Here is a 25,646-nt window from a genome sequence, read left to right on the forward strand (position 1 = left end):
GGGTTTCGGTACCCAAATCCATTGGTTGCCTGCATAATACCTTTGAGCCCGAAGCAACACCTTGGGTATCCATCGTGGCGTCGTGCCAGCTCTCCATGGATGCCTTTGTCTATAAGGCTTGGGCTTCTTTCGTGATCTTATACGATATTTGTAAGTCCAAGCCCTATCCTTGGGCTTATCTCCTAACCTCTTTGTTTCAAGTATGGCCTCACTTACTAGTTCTCTCCGTTCAACCTGCGCTTGTATCAACTCTTTCAACAACTCCCTGCTCTCATTACTAGGCTTGCTTGGTATGTCAGAATGCTCCTTGCCCTTCCCTCGAGGTTTGATGAGCTCACCCTTGCTAAAAGTCGTGATTATCCTCACACTTGGTAGTGCTAGGTGTATCCTCTGTGCTATATAGTCGGCTTCACACTTCGTTGCCTTTTTGAAGGGCCTTCCTAGGAGGATTTCCTTTCCACAATTCTCGCTATTTGGAGGAACATAGAATAGGACTGGCAAGCTTTCTGTTTCAATAGTTACAAGGATTCTGCACTTCCCTAGAAGTGCTTGTGGGTTTTCCTCGTGAGGCTTAAGAGTTGCATCAGTCTATTTAAGCTCTGGTTGACCTAGTAGAGTCCATGCTTTGTAAGTCAAGATATTGAAATCTGCTCCTTCATCAATGAGAGCATCAACACTATGCTCTCTTTTTGCAGTGAGTTTGACCCTGAGATAAGAAGGTGGTACTATGTCTTCATCGTTCGGGTCTTGGTTTACAGCTTCAAGCCTTCTGATACATGCCCTTGAGTCCCTAGTTGCACAGTCAGACGTGGATTCTCCACGGAGATCTTGGGTTGTCTGTGCAGCGTTGCTCAGGGTACATCTATCGTCACGACTGTCATATCTAGTCATCTCCGCATTGGTAGCTTGATGATGTTGCATTTTGCTTTGACTAGACGTAGTTTAAACACAATGTACATGTGTCCTTATAGTGTGGCCTTTTTGCCCTTGATGGCTAGATTGGCCCGTTAAGGTTCTAGGGTCTCTACTTGCCTCTATTCGGGTGCAGGATTCTGGTTGCTCCTTTTCAAGTCAAACAAGGAAAAATGGACATGATGATCAGGGAAACATATGGACAACATGAATGATATATCCAGAATGATAAATTTGTTTATCCAAATGGAATGTAGTAAAAAGGAAAAGTGTTCGATTAGACAAGATGGACATTGCTATCAAATCAAAACACAAGTTTGGTGAGAAATAGGGGTATTCGCATGGAAAAAATAACAAAAGCACACATGAAAAGCAAAACATAAATTAATTCAAGATGATCCATAAGCCAAAACAGAGTGCAACAAAAACAAAAAGTATTAGGGTAATGGTGTGTGGCATGGCTATTAGTCGAAACGGGGTTTCGATGGCGAGAGGGCACATTCATATGGAGAAAACAGTAAAAGTATGTATGAAAACACAATTCAAAAATAATAACATTAAATCCTAGTGTCAGAGCAAAGGGGAGAAAAAAGAAAAAAGATTCAGTTGGATGCACAGGCTGTCCAAGAAGCACAACATTTTGACAAGAAAAAAATATATTTATATGAAAAAATAGCAAAAATCACGTAAGAAAATATCCACAAACACATAAAAATAAATAACAACCAATCTATGCATTGGAGTGATAGGCTATAAAAAGAAAAAATGTTCAAGAAAAAAACGGACTGCAATTGTGGTGCAACAAAGATACGTTCGTATGGAAACACGTCTAATTCATTAAAAAATCTTCGAAAATTAATATCTAAGGAACCTTTGCTCAGAACAGAGGGCAGTAAAAAGAAAAATATCGAGTTCCAAGGGACAAACACCATTTATACTTGGGTAGGGCCATTACTGCCCGAGGGTCTAGGTTGCAGGGCCTGTCACGGCATGCGCTTTCTCTCCAACCTACTTGGGGAGAATGCAAAGGGAGTAGAGCCCCCTTTACCGGGGTCCGAGAGGCGGTCCCCTCCCCGACCCGGAGGGCCGTTATGGTAAACACCATGCATAGCTTGGAGGATTGTTCAACCAAATCTTCAACCACTTGCTCGAAGTTTTGGCCCAGTGGTGGATCTACGATACACCTTTCGCTCTATGTAGCCTGTGGGGTCAATTTTGGGGTTCAAAGTTTTTCTAATTCATTGCCTTGTTCGTTTTTGGGTCCAATCAGGCCTTTCCACTCAGCGGTTTGCGCCTAAGTCCCTGGTCTCGCAACTGCCTACCTCTAGCTGCTAAGCGGCTGCGCCCTACAATTTTGCCTATTCCGTGTGCCAGAATCAGGTTCTGAGTGTTCTAAGGGCTTCCGACAGTTCGTGTTGCTGAGTGTTGGCCAGGTCAAGTAAAGTTTTCTAAAAAGTTGGTGAAACTGCACACTCGGCCCAACTGGTCCGAATTGCAAGGTCTGAGTGCCCAATTCGGCATGTTCGAGGGCTGTCCGAGGGCCGAGTGGAAAGGGCCGTACGTAACTGTTCCAATGCACAATTCGGCCGGTCCGAACTCGGGTGTCCGAGGGCCGAGTGGGCCGAGGCTGGGTCAAGTGGCCGAGTGGGCCGAGGCTGAACTCTAAGGTAGTCCGAGTGCTCGATTCAGACGGCCCAAGTGTGGGTGTCCGAGTGATAGTGGCCAAGTGGGTCGAGTCGAGCGGTCCGAGGGCCGATTCTGGGCCTCGGACCAGAGTCGTCGTTACACGAACGCGCCGAGCGCCGCGCGACTTTTCGTCGACTCTCACGAAATTCATCGTGCCGGGTGCTGGAGGCCTCCCCCCTTGTTGAGCAGCTCCAGATCCATCCTACTACTGTAGGGGAAGGTGTAGAATTACCTGGGCTAGCCAAATATCTCTCTGATGCCAAGATTGAATCGGATCCCCTCACCAAGCTTTCCTCTTCTCTCCTGCTCTCCTGAAACCCTGCAATGCACAATGTGGCCTTCCTTGCCACTTTTGGCCCTTATACCCCTTCCCGGGTATGGTATTGATGCCCCCAATGGCTCACTTGCCGATCTTAGATATCACTAGCAAGTTTTTTACCACTTTTGCACGATTCTTGCCCTGTTTTTTCCCTGTTTTGCAACAGTAAACCCTAGTGCTTATTTTCTTTGTTTTTCTTTGTTTTCTCCTACTCTAATCATCCAAATCACAAAGTGAATACCTATACTACTCCATCTCACAACATAAATCTCAAAAAGCAAAAAACCTACTTCCCAAGGAGATCGAATACCATCTTCAACCCCCTCACTTCCTACCTATCTCAAGCACTGGTTCGGAGAAAACCCTTACTTTGATGCTCGATTCGAAGCGTGCAAGTGCTCAAGGCTTGAATCCATTGGTCCCGGCAACGGAACCAAAATGTGAGCTTTCGCTCAACTGCCAAGACCCACGGACCGCTTATTGTTTCAAGCGTTCGAAGGCAAGCAATAATGGCTACCTCTCACATAGCCAATGCGCCATCCATATCTACGGGTGTAGTGAGCTTACCTCCATGCCGATCGAGTTACCTCCTCTCCCGCACACTCCGGTAGCTCCATGATCCAAGTGCAAGCTTCAAGCGAGCTCCATCCTCAAACTCCATGCTCCAAGCTCCATCACTGTGAGCAAGGGAAGAGAAGAGAAGAGAAGAGAGGAAGAGAGGAGAAGATGGAGAGCTTCTCCGCCCCAGGGTCTCTCACCCTCACACACTTACTCCCTCACACTCTCACACTCCCTCTCTCAAGCACAAGCTCAAGCAAGCAAGAAGAAGAAGAAGAGGAAGAAGAGGAGAGTTACTTTTGCCATGCACAAGAATGAGCTTCTCATTCACTTTTCAACTTTATATACAAAACCCTAAATCCCTTTTGGGCACTCATCCCCTTTTCCCTTTTTTACATGGCCGGCCATAGCCTAGGCCCTTTTTCCCATTGTCCTTCTATCTTCCTAGCTTCCTTTCCACCGCCGATCTATATTTACAAATTGCATGGGTGAGAGCCCGGAGCTCCTTGAGTTAAACCGAGGTGCGCTTGTGCTCTTTACACAAGTTTTGTCTTGCGCTTTTCCTGGTTTGCCTTTGCCTTCCATTTCTCTTGCCTTGGCCTTTGTCTTTGTCTTTGTATTTTATTTTGGCTTTCCGACTTTTCCACTGCTTGGCACTCTTTTACAAGATTTCAGGGTGTTCCTTTGTATTTTAAAATGCACATTTCCCCTTCTGCAACTGCCTTGGACTTTTAAGGTTGCCCTTGCACTTTTGGCCTTTTCTCCTCTTCTTTCTTCAGTCGAGCTACCTCTTTTCCACCTTTGCTCTGCATCTTTTTTATTTTCTTTTGCTTTCTTCGTGTTGGGGTTAACAGCTTTATACTATTTCTTGATGTCCTGTATGTCCATTGCTTCCTTGAAGCAAGACGGTTCACCATAGTCTGTCAACATGACATAATCAGTCACATTGTTTGCACCAAGAATGAATCTATTAGGTTGTTTAGTAGCCCTAGATGATCTCCTAACCCAATGATCATTGTTTGCTGGCTATTCTTACAAATTTCCATTTTCAACATGCTGCCCTAGCATTTCAACCTACAAATCAGCATTAACAGCTTGTTGTCCTGGCTATTCCTACACATCCAGTGGCTCATCATTATGGGCAATAGTTAGGTGATCATTTCTAGCATTATTTTTTGAATTTTCAGGTTCATTTATAGCAGGTATTTGTTGCTGTACAATGGGCACATTTTGCTGTCCAAAAGGTATTTCCTTCCCGAAATACAATTCTGCGGAGCTCCTCAGTCTTTTCAAGATGTTTATGCATGCGATCTTCCCAGAAGATAACATCATTGCTGCATACTAATTTTCTTTTCTCGGGATCCCATAATCTATACCCCATTTCACCTTCATCACCATATCCTAGAAAAGTACATTGACAGGACTTTGGCTCAAGTTTGTTGTGTTTTTCCTTATGTATGTGCACAAATGCTTCACAGCCAAACACTTTCAAGTGTGCATATGAAGAAGGTGGCTTGCTCGACCTCGCTTCTTGGGAAACTCCCCCTCCAAAGACTTGTTTGGTGACCGATTAATCAAGTATATGAGTGTCATAATAGTCTGTGCCCAAAAACCATGATGTAGCATGAGACAACATCGTATGGACCTTATCCTATATGGTCTAATTTATACGCTATGCAACTCCATTTTGGGGTGGATTATGAGGGGTAGTGAGCTCCCTCTTTATCCCTTTGCTGTCACAAAATGCCTGGAAGGCCTTGGACACATATTTCCGACCATTGTCAGAGCAAGGACACTTAAGTGTCTTATCAGTCTGACTTTCAACCAATGCCAAGAATTTTTTAAACTTGTCAAGCACTTCATCCTTGCTAGAAATAGGGTAAACCCATACCTTCCTTGTAGCATCATCGAAAAAGGTGACAAACTATTTCTTTCCCCCTAAAGATAATTTTGGCATTTGACATACATTGGAATGTACTAACTCTAGAGGAGAAGATTTCAGTGAAAGAGACTTATTATGAGACATTTGTGCATGTTTACCATAAATACAATGATGGCAATGCTCAAAATCAACATAATGAAGACAAGGCAAGTAACCCAAATAAAAAAGCACTTTCATTCCAGTTTGACTCATGTGTCCCAACCGGCCATGCCACAAAGAAACACTTGGCTGCTTGGTCACAGCAACAACATGATCACACACACTAGATACATGGAGGGGATACAAGGTATTACTTTTACAACCTCTTGCAATCACTCTAGATCCTTTACAGATCTTCCATTTTCCATCACCAAAGGTGGTATGAAATCCATCATCATCTAGCTGACATGTGCTAATCAATCTCTTCTTGAGCTGGGGTACATGATGTACATGCTGAAGTGTGAAGACAGAACCATGCTAAAACTGCAACTGCACACTACCAATACCTGCAATGTCACATGCATAGTTGTCCCCAAGATGGACAACACCATATTGACCCACTGTATAGTTAGAGAACTACTTATGATGAGGGGTGATATGAAAGGAAGCACCTGAATCTAAAATCCAAGTATGCATGTCATCATCCATATCTGCAAGTAAAGCATGTGTACTAAAGTGTAAAGAGACCAAGAGTATGTCATTCTCACTGTCACTATCATGAGTGACTACATTCACCTCTTCAATTTTGACACTGCTCTTCTTAAGGTGACTCTCTTTCTTCTCTTCCTTGCTATCATCTATCTTCTTGCCCTTTCCTTTCTCTTTCTTCCATTTGTAGCAGTCACATTTAAAAAGTGACCCTTCTTGCCATAATGATGGCATTCAATATCCTTGCCACGTGATTTACTGTGTCCCTTGCTATCAAATTTGCATTTCTGCTGTGATTTGCCCCTATTATGCAAACATTGGAAGACTTACTGGATACATTGTTTTGTCGATTCATTTCTTCCATGAGTAGAGCACTCTCTATATCAACATATAAAAGGATCGCATTAGAATTGCTCATAGCAGTCTTGAATGTATCCCAACTCTATGGTAGAGTGCAAAGCAAGAATGTAGCCTTAAATTATTCATCAATCATGAACTTCAAGGCAATCAGTTGGCTAAAAATGGAGTTAAACTCACTCAATAAGTAGACATTGTTGTACCCTCTTTCATACGCAAATTCATAAGCTTTTTCAGCCAGTACACTTTGCTTGTGGTACTCTTCTGTGCATACAGTTCTTTCAGTCAAGTTCAAATAACATAGGTAGAATCAAACCCTTCAATGTTAAACAGCAAGGCATCAGAAATCGACAGCTCAATGGTTGAGCATGCAAGCTCATTTAACTCATCCCAATCTTCCTGTTTCATGTCTGCGGGCTTTGCCCCTTTGGTCTTGATCAGCTTTGTCTGCTTCTTCTGCAATAGGATATTGTAGCACTGTTTTTGCCAAACTACAAAGTTATGTGCTCCTTCAAGCTTCTTAATGTGCATGAGATTAGTGCTTCCAACCATGATTTTTAGCCCAAATGTGACAAAAAAAATCAACAAATGCAGGTCCAAACTATCACACAAGTGACCAAGGTACAAACAGGTACCAATCGGAAATAAATAACTATGTAAATACAGAAACTTTAGGTCTACAAATAAATTTTCAGAAGCACTAAACCTTGTGCTTTAGCACTCCACAACTGATTATAGTTGTTTTCAAGGGCAAATACATCACATTGCATGAGAAGTCCCAAATTTTAGCTGCAATTTCTATTGTACATGCACCCAAGGCACAAAATTTGACACGCATGGTCAAAAGCCCCAAATTTTTGTGCTCAAAGCATCAACCATACATCTGCAGTGTTTCTAACATCCATAGAATAGAACAATTTTGCCAAAATAGAGCAATTTCAACAAAACCCCCAAATTTTTCCAAGTGCTAGATGTCCAAATTGCATAGAATTAAACCCGCATGTACATAAAATGACCAAATGGTGCACAAATTTTGCCCAAACTGCAAAAGCAATTTCTGAGACAAATGGTCTTGCTCTGCATCACAATCCCCAAATTTGGGAAAAAACCCAAATTTTCGACACAAATCTGCCCAAAATTCTGAACTGTGCTTACATGCACGAACGCCCGCCAAGAGAAGGAATTTCCAAAAAAGAATTTGAAAACAAAATAAAGATTCTTGATTTTATAAAAAAAATGATAGGTCCATTGACCCGTCAGGCAAACTGTGTGACAGGATCGACATTCTATCACGTGGCGCCCCATCAGCTACCACATCATGCCGTGTCGTCTGGTCAGCCTCATCCGCTGCCTTGTCGCGCCGCCATCACGCAGCTACAAGTTGCCTATCGCCTAGTCGCTACCTAGTCACCATCCTGGTCACCCTCTACGCACGTGGTCTTCTGCCTCAGCCCGACACACAAGTCGCCAAGAACTCCAGCTGTCTGCTAGTCGTCAGCACTATTAGCTGGTCTCATCAGATCTCGAGAAGTGCACAGAACCTAATGGCTTTGATACCAGTTTGTTGAGCCCTATGGCATGAGGATCGAGACACACATTGCTTACACACACACACACACACACACACACATAGTGCAGAGTAGAGAGGAGAGTGAGCACGACTTGTGGGTACAATCACAAGTGTACCTCTTTAGGTTTACACACACACACACACACACACACACACACACACACACACACACACACACACACACACATATATATATATGAAAGTACAAGTGTGCTAAGGGTGTGTTCACACCCGAGCACATATAAAAGGCACAAGTGGAGCCCCAAGAGGAACACCAAGGAAAATGAAATTCTCTTGTAAGAAAATCTATCTTGTAACATCAACAAGCTTGTTTATTAGGTTTTATATGATCACAATGAAGAAAAGAACACCAGGCACAACAAATCTTCATGCAGCATCATGTAGATCTCCCACGAATTTGATAGAATCAACCATATTCTTCAATATCTTCACAAAATCCATCAATATAACAAACAAAGCAAAGGAATACACCATCTTTGAATGGAAATACATCACATAGTATTCATCTTCAATATCTTCATAGTCTTCTCTCTCAATCTCTCACACACAATCACTCTGTTTTAGTAGAATTGGCTATCTCTGACTCTCTCTTTCTCTCTCTCCATCAATAATACATCATCTCCTCACTACAATCTCTCAAAATCACTCTCAATAATTCTTCTTAGGTCGTGGATACCCTTCCCAAGAGGTATGTCTGATATGAAGAGTCACCAAAGCCACTACAGTGTCTTTTCATAGCTCACTACTGTCACTTCACTCCAGTCTTCAGCAGCTACTTCTTTCAGCTCTTTTGCACTTGTATTCACCTCTTTCCAAGGTTAGAAAACTTTCCCAAGCTACACTTTCATCCAACAGAACACATACAGAAGCATACAGAACAGTCACAGAATAGTACCAGAATAGCTACAGTACAGAACAGAACAGAGACAGAAGCTCTACAGAAGACCTACAGAAGGTTACAGAACGTCATCAAAACCTCATAACTCATACTCAAACCATTCCAAACTCTCAAAAACCATTCAATAAGCTTTCACAATATCTCAATCTTCATCAATCATCAACCCATCCCTCCTTACAGAAGACAATCAGAACAAAACAGAACATAACAGAACAAAACAGAAGGTATACAGAACCAATCAGAACCTATCAGAACATCACATCTCCACTAATAAACATCATGAACTTCCAAAATACAATCAATATCATACAAAACACTCTCAAACCACTTTCAAACCAATCAATCATCTCATAAAATTAACCATTCAGCTCTCAAAAACAACAAAAATCAGCCAAAAAACAAGTCATTTCAACACTCAACATATCCCCACACTTAATAAAGAAGCGTCCTCGCGACCCAGGAAAAAGGGAATACAAGTTCATTCAAAAGCTCAACTTTGATCTTCAATATCTCTTCAAAAACAATCCATCCAACCACACCCCACCTTATAGCCTATATCTGATATAAAAATACAACGAAAGGAAAACCCTTTATACATTAACACTTCTTATCAAGCTAGAAATCACAACAAACTTATAAAGGATATAAGAGTTTTCTTATCCTTTGTCATCATCATCAACTTCTCCAACCATGACCCCATCACCACAATTCTCCAAAATGTAGCTCGCACGAAATCCAATCCAGTAGGAAACCACCACGTTCTTTTTACATAAATGAACTCACAACACAAACACTACACACAACACAACCATCTGAATGACTCCTCCAAAAAGAGATTTTCATTAAAAATAAGCCACCATACTTTGGAAAAGGTATCAATGAAGATGATCCCTCTTGAAAGATTGATGATTTTGGAAACAATCCATAGACAAGGATTCATCTACAAATTTTTTGGGAGGATTCTGAAAAAACTGAAGACAGCACATCCTTTCCAAGAGGACAAGGTATCTGTTAGGCAAACAAAGGGCATGAAAATACAATATATCCAGCTGCTAGGAATCAATGCTCACATTGACATTCATGCACAACTTTGGAATAGGCTTGGAATCATTATGAGAGTGCCTATGCATATACGCCAGGTACCAAGCAAAATGAGCAGTTAATCTCACTGAAGGATCTGCAGACTGTGAATACTGCTGATCAAAAGGAATATAGTTCTGATAAGCTTGACTGGCAGTTGTCCATTCTCCTAGAATTACTGGCCAGTTTATTTGAGGTCCTGTAAGGAAATCATTCGAGCTCCATCCCCTTCTTCTGGAAATCTGATGATCAAACCCGTCATAGTCACTAACCAACTGAGGTGGCTGAGATATAGAAGTGTTAGGAGAGGGAAGTGGAATAAGGAAAAGTGGATGAAGTGAGGGGTAGGCAAAATCATAAAAGAAAGAATGATTTAAAGAATGAGTGGCTGAAATTTGTAGGGAATCAGTTAAGAAGGGTGTTAACTGATAAATAGGAAAGATAGAAGGTACATGAATGGATGGAGAAGGACATGGTGGAGAAGGGAAAAATACTCTATCCTCAATAAAGGAACAGTATGTAAAGATAGGAATTTGAGGGAAAGATGAAGGTTGGAAAAGAAGGGGTAAAATAGTTGTGGAATTAGATTGATAAAGGGAAAGATATATGTCATATCGGTGAGCCATTTGTTGGTAATATAGGAGGGTAGGAACAGAAGGTCCTAAAAGAGATCTTCTATGATAGGCATCAAAAAAGGTAGAATCAAACGGATTATGTTTTGAAAGATAAGCTAAGAGAGCCACCCTCAGTTGATTAGTACTCTGGGCATAGGTAGGGGCTGTGTTCTGTCTTTGATTCAAGACCACAGAATCAATCATGATATGCCAGGAATTATCAGGACAATTAGCCACTTTGGAGGAGTAACTCTGAAACATGTCATCTATGTGCAACTCCAAATGGTTGACATACAAAACAGCTTGTAGAACCACGTCTCCCATATACCATGCCATATCCACCTCATCTGGAAGTAACAAGTCTCCTCGTAGATACATGTAGGACATCAACATGGTATATGTCGTGACAGAATCTTCAAACACCATCCTGACCACCTCTATCAGCAACTCAACAGACCAATCCCCACTCCATCCATCCTCTGGAAAAGGAAGATCCATCGTGGAAAGCTTCATGTAGAAGGCCAACTTCTGTAATTGCTAGTGGACAAAGAAAGAATGGTCTGGTGGAACATATTCCTGAAACTGCTCAAATGTAGACCATAACAAGTCCATTCTGGATTGCAATCTTTCCACTTTATCTTGGAAGAGAGGACACAAGGTAGCCTATCTCTGAAGAGCAACCAAGTCCTACTGTGAGAGAGAAGGGATCAAGGGAACATTAGGGCTTGGAGGAACAAACTGGGACTGTGCCAGTTGATCTTGCAACTGCTTGATTTTGGAAGCTTGTGATTCCACTGTGTCATTAGCAGTCTGTAAGGCTGAAAGTTTGACATCTAAAAGAGTTTGGAACTCCTGCGCTTCTCTGGACATCCTGTCCTTCTCCTCTGAAAGGCTAATAACCTCTGATTGAGCCTCTGTTAATTGAATCTTCAAAGAAGATATCTCATCTCGTTGGGTTGCAACCAGTTGGGTTTGTTGTTCCATCTGCTTGAACAAATCTGCTAGGGTATCCTTAGCAGAGGCTAACTTGGATGTTGCCTTATGCAACTGGTCCTTAGACTGCATCAGCTCTTCATAAAAGGAAGCGTACAGCTATTGAAAACAGGCTTGACAATTCAATGGAACTCTGAATGTCTTTACAGAGGAAAGGAATTGCATCTCCTGAGACTAGACTGTTCAGTGAGTGAGGGAACTGATATATCCAACGAACCTTCTCAATGTGCTCGGAACAGGTTATTACAAGTGAGATACCCAGGGAGATCACTGCCAGAGGTAGCAGGAATGGGCACTGAAGGAAGAACTAAAGGAGCTTTATCCGCTACCCGCTTCAAGCGTTTGCGCTGTATGACGAGGGGAGGCAGAGAATCATCATCCTCTATGTCAATGGGTTCTGACTCGTCTGAAGGTGGAGGAGTGTCATGATTGTGGGAGAGAAGGAAGGAGTCTCACTTGTAGCTTTCTTGCTTGCACAATGGGGAATACACACAAGGGTGGAGGCTGAAAACAGTTTTCCTCTTCTTAGTTGTGGAAGCCAAAAGAACTCTCATACAAAGAAATAGAAGAACCCTATATATGGGTCTCAAACCAAACTCAACTAACTAAGGTGGCATACTAACTGAGCCACGAACTAGAGTAGATAAGGATAGCTATCATGTAGCTATTATTCATGGGCGGTGTACCAACCGCGTCTGCAACTAACTAGTCGGTGACATAAATACACAACGGTCACCCTGGCGTATCACGAGTGGAGCTCAATATCTCAACACTCCCCCTCAAGCTCAATCCCAATTCCTGCACACCAAGCAGGTCTCTGAACTTGCGCAGCTTCTCTGCGCCCAATGCCTTTGTGAATATGTCAGCTACCTGATCCTCTGTGCTGACATAAACTAGATCAATAAGACCTAGTAAAACCCTCTCTCGCACATAGTGATAATGCACCTCAATGTGCTTTGTTCTAGCATGATAGACTGGGTTATTTGCCAAGTGTATACTACTCATGTTGTCACAATAAATGACAACTGGCCCATCTGTAGACTGATGCATATCATAAAGTAGCTTATGCAACCAAGCTACCTCACATGCAGCCATTGCTGCGCCCCTGTACTCAGCCTCTATGCTCGACAAGGCAACTGTAGGCTGTTTCTTGCTGCTCCAAGTGACTGCAGTACTCCCAAAAGAAAACACATATCCACTGGTAGAACGTCTATCAGAAATACTACCAGCCCAATCAGCATCAGTGTATCCATGCAACTGTATCTGAACCCCAGTCTCATAAAATAGTCCATACTGCAATGTGGACTTCACATACCTGAGTATGCGTCTAGCCACATCCAAATGTGGTTTCCTTGGAGCCTGCATAAACTGACTTACCAATCCAACAGCATAGCTCAAATCTCGCCTGGTAATAGTCATATAAATCAAACTTCCTACTATGCGTCTGTACATAGTAGGGTCTTCTAGAAGCCCACCTGCATCTGTGCTCAGCTTCACATTCTGCTCCAAAGGAACTGAAATAGGCTTACAGCCTGTCATCCCATATTTGGACAACATGTCCAATCCATACTGCCTCTGCAAGAGCTGTATCCCACTTGGTTATCTAATCACCTCAATGCCCAAGAAATAACGTAGCTCTCCCAAATCCTTCATCTCAAACTTCTGCTTCAATAGCATTTTCACATGAAGGATATCTTCATCACTGTCACCTGTCATAATCAAATCAACAACATAAATGACAAGTAGCATAATACATTTCTCTGTTTTTCTCACATAAAGTGAGAAATCTGCCTTGGAAATCTGAAAGCCAATAGTGACAAGATACTGTCCTATCTTGTCAGACCATGCTCTAGGTGCTTGCTTCAAGCCATACAAGGCTTTCTTCAACCTGCAAACAAACTCAGGATGAACAGCATGAACATAACCTGGTGGCTGCTCCATATAGACCTCTTCTTGCAAATCACCATGCAAGAAGGCATTCTTTACATCCATCTGATGTAAAGACCATCCCTTTGATGCAGCCATAGCAATGACTGCTCTTACGGTTGCCATCCTTGCAACCGGACTGAATGTTTCTTCATAGTCAATGCCATATGTTTGTGCATACCCCTTGACTACTAATCTTGCCTTGTATCTGTTCACAGAACCATCTGCATTGTGCTTCACCTTATAAACCCACTTACAGCCAATTGCATTTTTACCTTTAGGCAAAGGTACCAATTCCCATGTAGCATTTGCTTCCAAGGCATCCATTTCTTCATCCATGGCTTTCTCCCATTTTTCTTTTCCCATGGCTTCCTCAAAAGAAGTGGGTTCTGGTTCCTATATCACTTTGACCATATATGCATAGTGAATGGCTGTAAATCCATCATATTTCAGCCTATCCACAGGATACCTAGCTCTCGTAGACCTGCGCAAGGTAGGTTCACTCCCAGGTGCTCTCAAAACATCCCTGGTCTTCCTTACTCCAGGTGTAACAATAGAAGGAATACCCAACTCATCATCTATGCTCTGTTCTGAGCCACTGGATTCACCATCCACATAAGAGTGACCTGCATTCACATCAAACATGGGCTGATCAACCTTCTCTTTTCCTTTTTGTGATACCTGCATACCACTATCTACATTACTTTGAGAAGATTCTCCTGATCTCAATCTGCCTGTCCATGGCGAAGAATGTGAACCACTGCTAGAGGACGCTCCAGGTCCACTAATATTTTGTGACTGATGCTGTGAATTCTGTGCAGCATTACCATTTTGTGCATCTACATCATCAATCACATTTACTGGTTTATACCAGCTACTCATCTCATAAAAAACAACATCTGTGCTCACTGTAAACTTACGAGTAGAAGGGTTATAGCATCTATACCCTTTTTGCTGCAGAGAGTAACCAATAAAGATGCACTTCTTAGCTTTTGGATCCAACTTGGATCTCAACTCATCTGGCACATGTACATAGGCAATGCAACAAAAAAATTTCAAATGAGAAATATCTAGTTTCCTACCAGTATACTTCTCCTCTGGAGTCATCCCATGTATTGCTGCAGTGGGAGTCCTGTTCATTATGTAGACTGCTGTAGCAACTGCCTCAGCCCAATAAAAATCTGGCAGGTCTTTTTCATTGAGCATGGCACGAGACACCTCTCCAATATGCCTGTTTTTTCTTTCTACAATTCCATTTTGCTGTGGGGTATGACTGCATGAATATTGCTGCTTTATGCCATGCTCCTGCAAGAACCTTGCAAACTCATTTGAGAGGTACTCTCCCCCTCCATCTGACCTTAGGTATTTTATCTACAGACCTGTTTCTTTTTTAACCATAGCTTTAAGAGTTTTGAAATGCCCAAAAACTTCACTTTTCTTTTTCATAAAATACACCCAAACTTTTCTGCTATAGTCATCGATAAAATTGACAAAATAATGATAGCCTCCAAGAGATGCAGCTTTAGTAGTCCACACATCAGAGTGGATTAATTCCAATGGCTTCTTACTCTCTTGAACATGTCTAGGAAATGGTTTCCTTGCCTGTTTTCCAAACTGACAGGCTTCACATACCTTATGCATTTCTGCAACCTTGAATCTAGGCAATCCTGCAACAATGTTTTGGGCCTGCATTGATTTAAGTCGCGGTATATTAACATGACCAATGCATTTATGCCAGATATCAATATCTGCAACTACACTGGTCCCATGTGCAAACATTGCTGCACTCAATGCAGGCATGTCTGCATCCAATGTAAACATTCTGCCCTTCTTATTTCCTTTTGCTATCAAGCGACCTTTATTTTTCATATCCTCAACAAAGCATCCATGAGGATTAAATCTGACCTGCACGCCTTGCTCAACCATTTGACCAACAGAAACCTGATTCTTGGTGATATTCGGGACATGAAATACATCGGACAGGTATTTCTTTTTCCCATCCTGCATAGACAAGGGATTTTTTCCAATCTGCACAATAGGATGTGCAATATTATCACCAGTCTCCACAAATCCTGGTTTTTCCATTTTCCTTGTATCCTCTATCCATTCTGCATGACCTGTCATGTGGTTTGATGCACCTGAGTCAACATACCATACATCATTGCCTTCTTCTGCACTTGTCACAGAATTGTTCATGTGCTGCACCATGAACAAATGCTCATTTCTGTCATCACCCTGTCTACTAGAAGATGCATAATTCCCTTGTTGCAGTTTTCCATTCATGATGTCATTCTACTTTTTATAGCAGTCTTTAGCCATATGACCCATTTTACCACAGTAGTAGCATTCAACATTACTGTTTGCATTTTGACCTCTTTGCCATCCACCACGACCTCTTTGGCTCCCCCTGCCTCTAGAGTTACCACGTCCTCCTCCATAGGACTGGTTTTCTTGAGTTTGCTGCATATTCTGATTTCTACCACGGCCTCCAAATCGGCCTCCTCTACCTCTGCCTCTACCTCTTCCAGCATTTGAGTAGAAGACAGCTTCTTTTGAAGTTCCTCCTGAAGAAGATGCACCACCATTTCTCTGCTCCTTAGAAATTAGAAGAGCAATCAACTCCTCAAAATCAGGAAATCTTTCACGGACGGAAATGGATGTTCGAAACTGTGCATAATCCTTTCCTAGACCATTCAAGGTTACAGAAACTAAATCATCATCTTCCACTGGCGACCCAATGGAAGCAAGTGCATCTGCAATCTTCTTCACCTTCATGTGGTAGTCATTGATACTCATATTTTCCCTTTGCACATTATGCAACTCTTGCTTGAGCTGCATTTTCCTGGCTTGCATATTTGTGCTATACATTTTTGACAAAGTATCCCATGCCTCCTTTGGCGTACTTACATCCTGAATATGCACAATCATAGAGTCAGAAATACTGATAGACAGCCAGTACATAAGTTTCCTGGCTCTCTCATGCCATGCTTTGAATGCCTGCATTTGCTGTTGATTGGGAACATCAGGAAGAACTGGTTCTTCTTCATTTCCTGCAACAAATTCCCAATATCCTTTTCCCATAAGGAAATTCATCATTCTAAACTTCCATGCCTGGAAGTTGTTCTTGTCAAGCTTTTCAGTGACAATCTGTGAAAGAGAATCAGACGCCATTACAGAATACTGCAAAAAATTCTGTCACTGCAAAAAACACAGCTTCACCCTCACAAGGGCAAATCTACAAAACTGGCAAAAGTGGTATTTGACCACACAATCACTTCCTAGTGACGATTTTGCATAAACAGGAACCAAGGATGATTCTGAAACTCCCGATGTCTCTGCGCACAAGCATACGATGCAATTTCTACAGTAACTTTTCACTGACCTGTAGAACAGTGGCTGCACAGCATAAAACTGAGCCTTTTCCTGAGTGCATGCAGAAAACTTCCGCCTCCAAAACGGGCCCCGAAATGGCCTCAAATCAAAAAAACAAGGTCGCCAAGGGCTAAAGCCCTTATCCCGTAGCATATACTGCCCTCTTGCCTCACCATGAAGGGCGTCTCAACCTGAGACAATGCACTCCTGCACTTTCTGGCTGTGCTACCTGTAGAGATCTGCTCCCAAAACAGAAAATGAAAGCAACACTGCTCCTCATACCAGAACACCGTGAGCTTGGCTTGCTTTCTTGAGCTCCTTACCACAAACAAGGCTGTGATACCATGTCACGATTGTGGGAGAGAAGGAAGAAGTCTCACTTGTAGCTTTCTTGCTTGCACAATGGGGAATACACACAAGGGTGGAGGCTAAAAACAGTTTTCCTCTTCTTAGTTGTGGAAGCCAAAAGAACTCTCATACAAAGAAATAGAAGAACCCTATATATGGGTCTCAAACCAAACTCAACTAACTAAGGTGGCATACTAACTGAGCCACGAACTAGAGTAGATAAGGATAGCTATCATGTAGCTATTATTCATGGGCGGTGTACCAACCGCGTCTGCAACTAACTAGTCGGTGACATAAATACACAACGGTCACCCTGGCGTATCATGAGTGGAGCTCGATATCTCAACAAGGAGGAGGTACTGGATCAGATGGAGGAGGTGGAGGCACACTCTTCTGTAAACCTGAATAGGTCAAGAAGGCAGACAAATACGATCCATAGGTGACATTGGTAACATTGCCCCTGGTGACTTTGACGAAATGTTGATCCATTTTAGTGAGGAGGTAAGTGCTCCAGTCAATAGCAACTCCTTTCAACACCATCCTTGAAGCTGTGAAAAGCTCTTTGGACAAGTACTGGGATGGCGTTTTGGCAGGCATAAACCTGTCCTGGAGAAACTGACAGACCATCTTCCACACAGGATCAGTGATCATGGAAAAGGAAACTCCTGAAGAGTTGATCACCTTCTTAACATCCAGCAATTCCCTGGTCTGCTTTTGTAACAGCTTCAAAATCTCTTCATTAGAGAAAAGCTGGCGAGTGGTAACAAAGGGTTCACCTTTGAAGGGAAGAGAAAGAGCCTTCCCTAGGCCTCGAGGTGTCAAAGTCATAAAAATACCCTGGACCAGTCTCGACTTCTTGCTGTAAGAGGCTAGGAACTCGTCACACAACGATGGATCCTCTGGAAGCAATGGAAAGGAGGTAGCCACAAAAGCAGCGAGTCCCGCCTTCGTGAGAGGCTCAAAAGTGAGTAGGGAAGAGTAATCCCTACTGACTAGTGGGACATACTGGATAGGGGGAGGAGCGTGAGAACGCGACATTCAGATGGTTACACACACACCACAAACACAGACAATCAAGAAGAATGCATGCAAAGCAACAGACAAAAAAACCAAGGATAAGCGAACAACCAAAACAATAAAACGTGACTCGACCAACTATCCCCAAGCAAACCACAGCCTAGAAAAAATTCGACATGACCTCGAGACATATGCGACCGAAAGCTTCATGCTATGCATCATACAAACACCCAAAATCCCCGTATCAGGCAATAAAGAAAAAAAAAAACTACACACTGTACCCGTAACCGTAACAAAGAAACTAAACCAAAACATAACCACAACACACATCAAGACCACATCGTTGATAAACCGGTGTTTGACCATGGAAATAGCTCCAAAGACTGCGCATACCCATCCCACGAAACCGGGTTTATTACAAAGGGGAATTAAGTGCAGTGAGGGGGAATTAATTTAATAAAAGGTTCATTTTAATAAATTATTAAGAATGGGTGAATTTTTATTAAGTGATAAACCTTAGCAAGAAAACGGCAGTTCCTTCTTAAAAATTTAATTACCAATTATTAGGTGAAAGCGGTGCTTTAATTCGAATCCCGGACTTTGATACCCAGACTGGGTCTCTAAATGCAAGTTCATTGATTACAAATTAAGGTGATGTGGAGCATTTTTTTACCAGCGTGTGCTCTTGTGACGGCTGGTTCATTTTAATTAAAAATATTAAAGTGCCTTTGTAGCGCACTTAGCGTGTGCGAAGTGAACGGCACGTTTATTTTTATTTAAAAAAATTGTGTGTTTAGCACGAACGCGCATGCCATGATGGTGTTTAGGGTTCAGTTTTGTTTATTATTTATTTGTTTGTTTTTTTTTGTGGTTGTTTGTTTGTTTTTTTTTTTTTGAATTAACCGTGGGTTTTGTTTGGGGTAGCTGAAAAAAATAACAAATAAAAAGGAAAATACCTGGTAGCGGATGTATGTAAATGCAAAGAAGGTGCTCTTCGCAATCCAGAAATATCTGGATTTTTTTCTAGATGGTTAGTTGGTGTTTTGAATGAAAGAGTTTTATTTTTTATTGTATTTTTAAGGAATTTAGGTGTGAAATGAAATATTGTGACAGCTTAGAAAAATATGCCAAAAATATGTAAAAATATTAATGGAAGTGTTAGGAAAATTTCAAAAATTAATTTGGAATTTTTTAGCATTTTTAATGAAATTTTTCCTTTTTTTTAAAGGTATGTTTAAAAGATTGGGGAATTTTAAAATGGTCGGAAATGTTTTTTTTGAAATTTACAGGTTTAGGAAAATATGGCCATGGGTTGCAAAAATAAGAGGAATTTTTCTAGATTTTTATGTATTTTTTTCAAAATTTTAAAGGTTGGTTTTTGTTTAATTTTTAGTTTTTTATTGTTTTAAAGGTTTCGGGTGTTTGAATTAAAAATCTGGGAAAATACCAAAAAATAAGCTGCGTGGCAGCTGCATGTCAGCCAGCTAACTATCGCCCGCACTCCCGCACGATCACGAGCAATCGATCGCAAGCACCCACGCGCGTGTACACACCTACACGTGTGTCGAGGCCACGAGGGTGTCGACGGGGGATTATGGAGTGGATGTGGGGAGCTGCTGCGGGGGAACAGGGGTTTACAGAGGGGTGGGGTGGGGTTTACTGAGAAGGGGGTGCTTCGAGGAGGGTAGGGGTGTGAGTGTGTCTGAGTGGTGGGACTGGGGGCTTGTGTAGGGGAGTGTGTGTTAGTGGGGGACACGTGGGTAATGGGGGGGAATGGGGGTTTAGGTGGGGGGGGGGGGGGGGTGTTAGTGGGTGTGGGAAGGTAGGTGATGGGGGGGGTTAGTGGGGGGAATGGGGGTTTAGGTGGGGGGGTGTGTGTTAGTGGGGGATAATGGGGGGTACACGTGGCAAGGAGGTGGGAGGCGAGAGACATTGACGCAAGAGGCAGATGGGGCAGCTGGGAGGGCGGGTGGAGCGCAGTCGGCGACGAGGGCGACCAGAGGGCAGGGGCGGCCTGGAGGACGGCGAGGGGCGCTGCGCCACAGGGCGGCGGCGGGCGTCCAGGGCACTGGGGACGTGGCGGCGAGGTGGGCGCTGGCAACCTGGAGGGCGGGCACTTGCGACGTGGCAGAGGGCGGGCACTTGGCGAAGGGGGCACTGACGACGGGGCTGCGGGCACCTGGCGAAGGGGGCGCTGACGAGGGCCAGCGGGAGGCAAGAGAGGAGGCGGCCACAGCGCGGTCTGACGGGAGGCAGGAGAGGAGAAGGCGGGGGCGCCGCTGGCGAGGACAGGCGAGGGGCAGGGGAGGAGGGGAAGAGGAGAGGAACAGAGGAGGAGGGGATGGAGAAGAGGGTGGAGAGGGAGGAGAAAATGGAGGAGAGGGAATGGAGGAGGAGGGGAGGGAAGGGAGGATGCAGGGAAGAGGGAGGGATGAGACGGTTAGGGTGGGGAGGGGTCGGGGTAGGGGTAGGGGGGGATAGGGAAGGGTGTGGGGAGGGGCAGGGGCCATAGGAGGGGGGGTGCCCAAGGAATGGGATAGGGGGGATAGGGGGGTTGCCCAAGGGGGAAAGGCGTACCCCCGTCCCGCGCATGTGCGCGGGGCGGGGGTAAAAAAATTTACCGTGACGGGATTGAAAGGGCGCCCAGATGCTGGAACGAGGCACGCAAATGTGACCGGGGTGCGTTAAGATGCGTAAAATCGAAAACGGGCGCGTTCACGCGCGGGACAAGCTGCGCGAAAACACATAAAAATAAAGAAAAATTATTAACTCCCAATCCGCTCATCGAAACGAAATGGCGTAAAAACAAAAAGTGGGCAGGACGATAGGGGGAAGACAGGGAAAATGTGCAACGGGAGTTCCGGGGGGGTAAAGGGCGGTCACGTGCAAAAAACACAAAAAACGGATCAAAAAACACAATTAAAAATTAATATCGAAAGATCCGTGCATCGGAACAAGGTGCAAGAAAAATGAAAAATGTGCAAAAAGACGCGCCCGACAATCTTATCACATCAAAACATAGTTCTAACTAAGATAAGACACGTTCACATGGAAAAAACCCAAAAAACAAATCTGAAAATGGGTTCGAAAATTAATATTGGACGAACCGTGCACCAGAATGGCATGCTGTAAGAAGGAAAAATGTTCGCAGGAAGGGGGGGTACAGGGTTGACATGTTAAAACGCAGTTCCGGTGGAAGTAGGAGGGGTTCACATGCAAAAAAACCAAAAAAACGCTCGAAAATACATTTAAAAATTAATAATAATAAATACAAAAGGCGAAAGAGGGTGGAAGAAAAAAGAAAAAGGTAGGGGAAGGCACAGGGGACGTGGCTATCAAATTAAATTGGAATTCCGATGCAAACAAGGCAGGTTCACATGGAAAAATGTCAAAAAGACGCACAAAAAAGTCTTGAAAAACCGCAAAATTAATATTGGACAAACCGTGCATCGGAATGACTCGGAGTAAAAAGGAAAAATGTCAGGGGAAAAGTGGTTGTTAGAGCTATGATGTCAGATCACAGTTCCAAAGCAAGAAAAGCGCATTCATATGGAAAACCGGCTAATGCTCACAGTCACTTGTGCAGAGGTTGTATGCCTTTGTGCGCATTTGATGGTGCAACTGTGCATCCCGCCCTCTACCGGCATACAGTGCGAGAAGGAAGGCCAGGGAGCCTTATGGTGCAGTGCACAGAAACAAATTGTGCTTTGTGCATTGAGAGGCCCATCCCATACGTGCAACACTTCATTCACACTTCTCACCTCTCATTTGATTTGAAGGGAAAAGACTGGTCTCTCGCCCCACCCTCTGTCTCATGCTTTGTTGATAGTTACAGAGGGCAACCATACTCACTTTCCCATCCGGTTAGGATGAAAGCTCGCGTCACTCAATTGTTTGTCGATGAAGATCGCGTCATCAGTTGTTGAAGAGGCGTACCCAAGGAGATAGCCATCAAATCGAACGTTGTGTTGGATAGGTCATGTCGTTTGCTAGAGGATAGTTAGACGCTCTGCAAAGAGATCCAGGACACAGCGTACCAAGGGAGGCAGCTTCGGAACTGGATCCTGGAAATTTCAAGTGATGATTCCACTTTTTGGACTGCTGGGTGTTGCCACCTTTTCCACAGCCAGCTTCTCGCCCAAGGGTGTTTGCCACCTTTTCTTGGAACGAGACCTGCTATGACAGGGAATTTCTTCCTTTTCTCTCATAACGGTTTTTTTCTTTTTTTCATTTTCATTTTCTCCTACTCCCGAGGGTGTTTCCACCTTTTCTCGAAGAATAGGTCGGCATGACAGGAACCGAAGTCCTTTTCTCCCATGACTGATATGTATATTTTTTTTTTCTCTTCGAATTAAGCAAGGGAATGGTAGAAAGACCATGTATCAGAACCAACCTCGCCACTGTCGCTGGTGGAAAATAGAGGATAAGAAATCAAGGCTGAAAGGTGGGATTGAGGGGACAGAGGGCTGCGTATGGAGTTTAACGAATATCAGTAGATTCACCCGCATGGAGGCACATTGACTCTACATTCCTAGGCTTTGTCCAAGAGCCAAGGAATCTTCAGCTCGGTCTTGCTATGGATGGTGTGAACCTATTCAATCTGCGCTCAAATTCTTATAGTGTGTGGCCTATAGTCCTTGTGAACTACAATATCCCTCCATGGCTTTCTATGAAGAAAGGATATCTCATCCTTATCTTGCTTGTTCCCAACCGCTACAAAGTCAAAAATATGAATGTATATATTCGTCCATTAGTTGATGAGCTTAAGATTTTGTGGGAGGAGGGAGTCATCGTGTAAGATATGAGCAAGTCGCGCGATGGTCGACAGTCCGCCAATATTCGAACCATTCTCATGTGGACCATGCATGACTTTTTGGGATTTGGAGAGTTCTCAAGTAAGTAGGCCTCTGTTCTCGTTGGTAATATCTATCATAGCTCGTTCAAGTTTGTATTCACTGGATAGAGGTGTTGGGACAGGTCTAGTTACCTTGAGTTATCATGCATGTCCATTGTGTGCGCCACAACTAGACTCCCAAAGGTCACGAACCATGAAGAAGATGGTATATCAACGACACGCCGATTTCTTGCCAGAGGGTCATGAACTTAGGGAAGGTTTTCTTGGACTACCTCCAACACGTATGAATGCCCAAAGCTAGTACGAGGAACTGAAAATGGTCCACACAGAGTCACATCCAAACAAAATGCGACAGTTCTTAGTTTTCTACGAGTTGCCATATTGGACCCACTTACAGATCAACCACTTGTTGGATCCCATGCATATTTTCAAGAACGTGGGCAGCTTACTATGGGACCACATCACAGGAAAGAGAGACACTATAGGGGCACAAATGGATTTGAAGGAGGTAGGCAAGATGGAGGCTCTTTGGCCGCAATCAAGTGCTGATGGTCGCTTGCAACTACCTCGCGCTCCTTGGGTTTTGTCCACTAAAGAAGAGCGCATTGTAAAGCAAATAGTCAAGTCTATCCACACTCTGATGAGTATGATGTGTTCTCTCAAGTCCGTGTTTTCTAAAGACAACCAATTATCAGGGATAAAATCCCAAGATTGGCATAAGATATGTCAGGTTTGTATTATGAATGGATTGTAAGTGGCCTGCATACTTTGCTATTTGGAGTGTAGTCATTGTTCATAATGCTTCCTCGCTTGTGGCAGTTTGTACTACTGATCATGATTGCAGGATGCCTTACTCCAGAAATAAGCGGTGCGATTTATAGATTGTCAACTTTAGTGCAACGGATCTCACAGAAGGAGATTAAGATGTCCTTTATTGAATCTGCAAAGCAAGGAGTAGTGGAGATAGTCTGTCTCTTTGAGAAATACATACCTACCAGCATGCTCATGATACAAATCCACCTTCTTGTGCATCTTGTAGATGAAGTGGAGACTTCTGGACCTATCCATACGTAATGAATGTTCTTCTTAAAGTGCTTCATGAAAACCCTGAAAGGCTTTGTGCGACAACGAGCTCGGCCAGACGGTAGCATGGCTGAAGGTTTGTTGGTGTCTAAGGTGTTAGTGCATATTTCACAATGGCTACCAATGGTGGATTCAAACAATAATATGTTATGGTTGCTGAAGGACGATGATAGACTGACTGGAGATGTGGTGGTTGGAAATGGGGTAGAAAAAAAAATGGATACTGTAATGGAGGAGAAAGTGAATTGCTTTTATATGTTGCACTATGCCTCCATGGAGACGTGGCTCGCTAGGTACCAACAGGCCAGGAAAGATCAGGAGAAAGCACAATCTGAATTTTGAGGTAGTATGCACCATTGACCAATTTGATATCCCGAGAGCATGGAGGATATGCCACGGTTTATGTCAATGCAATGGTTGCATGGAGCTTTGACCACAGCGTCTCGCGAAGGGGCAGAGGTCTCAACCAAGGAGTTGGAATTCTCGAGGGGATGTAGTCCAAAGGTGATGATGCGTTTAGCATTTGTCGTATCTATATTTTACATGTGACAACTAATTGAGTGTTTCAATGTATAGTACAAAATATATAGTGCGGTGTGGTTGCGCGGACGATATTTCCGCATGGAGTGTATTGACAAAATACGCTCCACAACAGATTGTGGTATCATGGCAAAGTTTGAGCAAGAGAGCCGATGACGAGCAACAAATGAAAACATAGTTATAGATGAGATGGCGTATTTTGAAAACTTGCAAAGTTTTGTCACGGTGGATTACTGTAGCTTCTTCATGATCCTATTCAATGTGCAGTGGTTCAAAGTGGTACTTGAAGGAACTGGAGCAACATTTTGACAAGGTCCATCTGGATTTCTCAAAATAGTTTCCAGAAAAAAATGGATGGATTTGCGTGACACGTTTATGTTGCCAGCCCATTGTGAACAGGTGCACGAACTTATATTTTTTTAATTGTATTACGACATGATACATGTCACAATAGTTAAATATCTCTTGTACGTGATTTTGAACAAGTAATTTTCTATCCAAACCCCCAACAACCTCAATGGTGGTACATTATACCTTCAACTCCCCGAAATGCGAGAGTATATGATCAAAGCAATGTTCTGAGCATAGATGAGGATAGTCTGCAAATAGAGGGGTCGATATTGCAAGGGGTAGAGGCCACCGAAAGCTTGGAGCATGTAGAGGAGCCAGCACCGGGTAACAATGATGGAAATACAGGAGTCCAAGAATTCTTTGAGAATGAGGTGGACTCATGCTTTTGTGGTGACATGTCTATCGACCTTCCAGTGTATACGGAGTTGTGTCATGAGACTGACATGGGGCCATAGGATACTTCATACTTGAAGCATCCACTTACTTAAGTCGTTGACAATTTGCTTATAAGGATACATAAGATATGCATTTTAAGTAAGATCATTTTTTAAAGATTTATATTACCGTGCTTTGTATG

Source organism: Lygodium microphyllum, chromosome 29 (assembly GCF_053477565.2).
Source record: "Lygodium microphyllum isolate KBCC chromosome 29, Lygodium_microphyllum_v1.1.10, whole genome shotgun sequence".
Taxonomy (NCBI): Eukaryota; Viridiplantae; Streptophyta; class Polypodiopsida; order Schizaeales; family Lygodiaceae; genus Lygodium; species Lygodium microphyllum.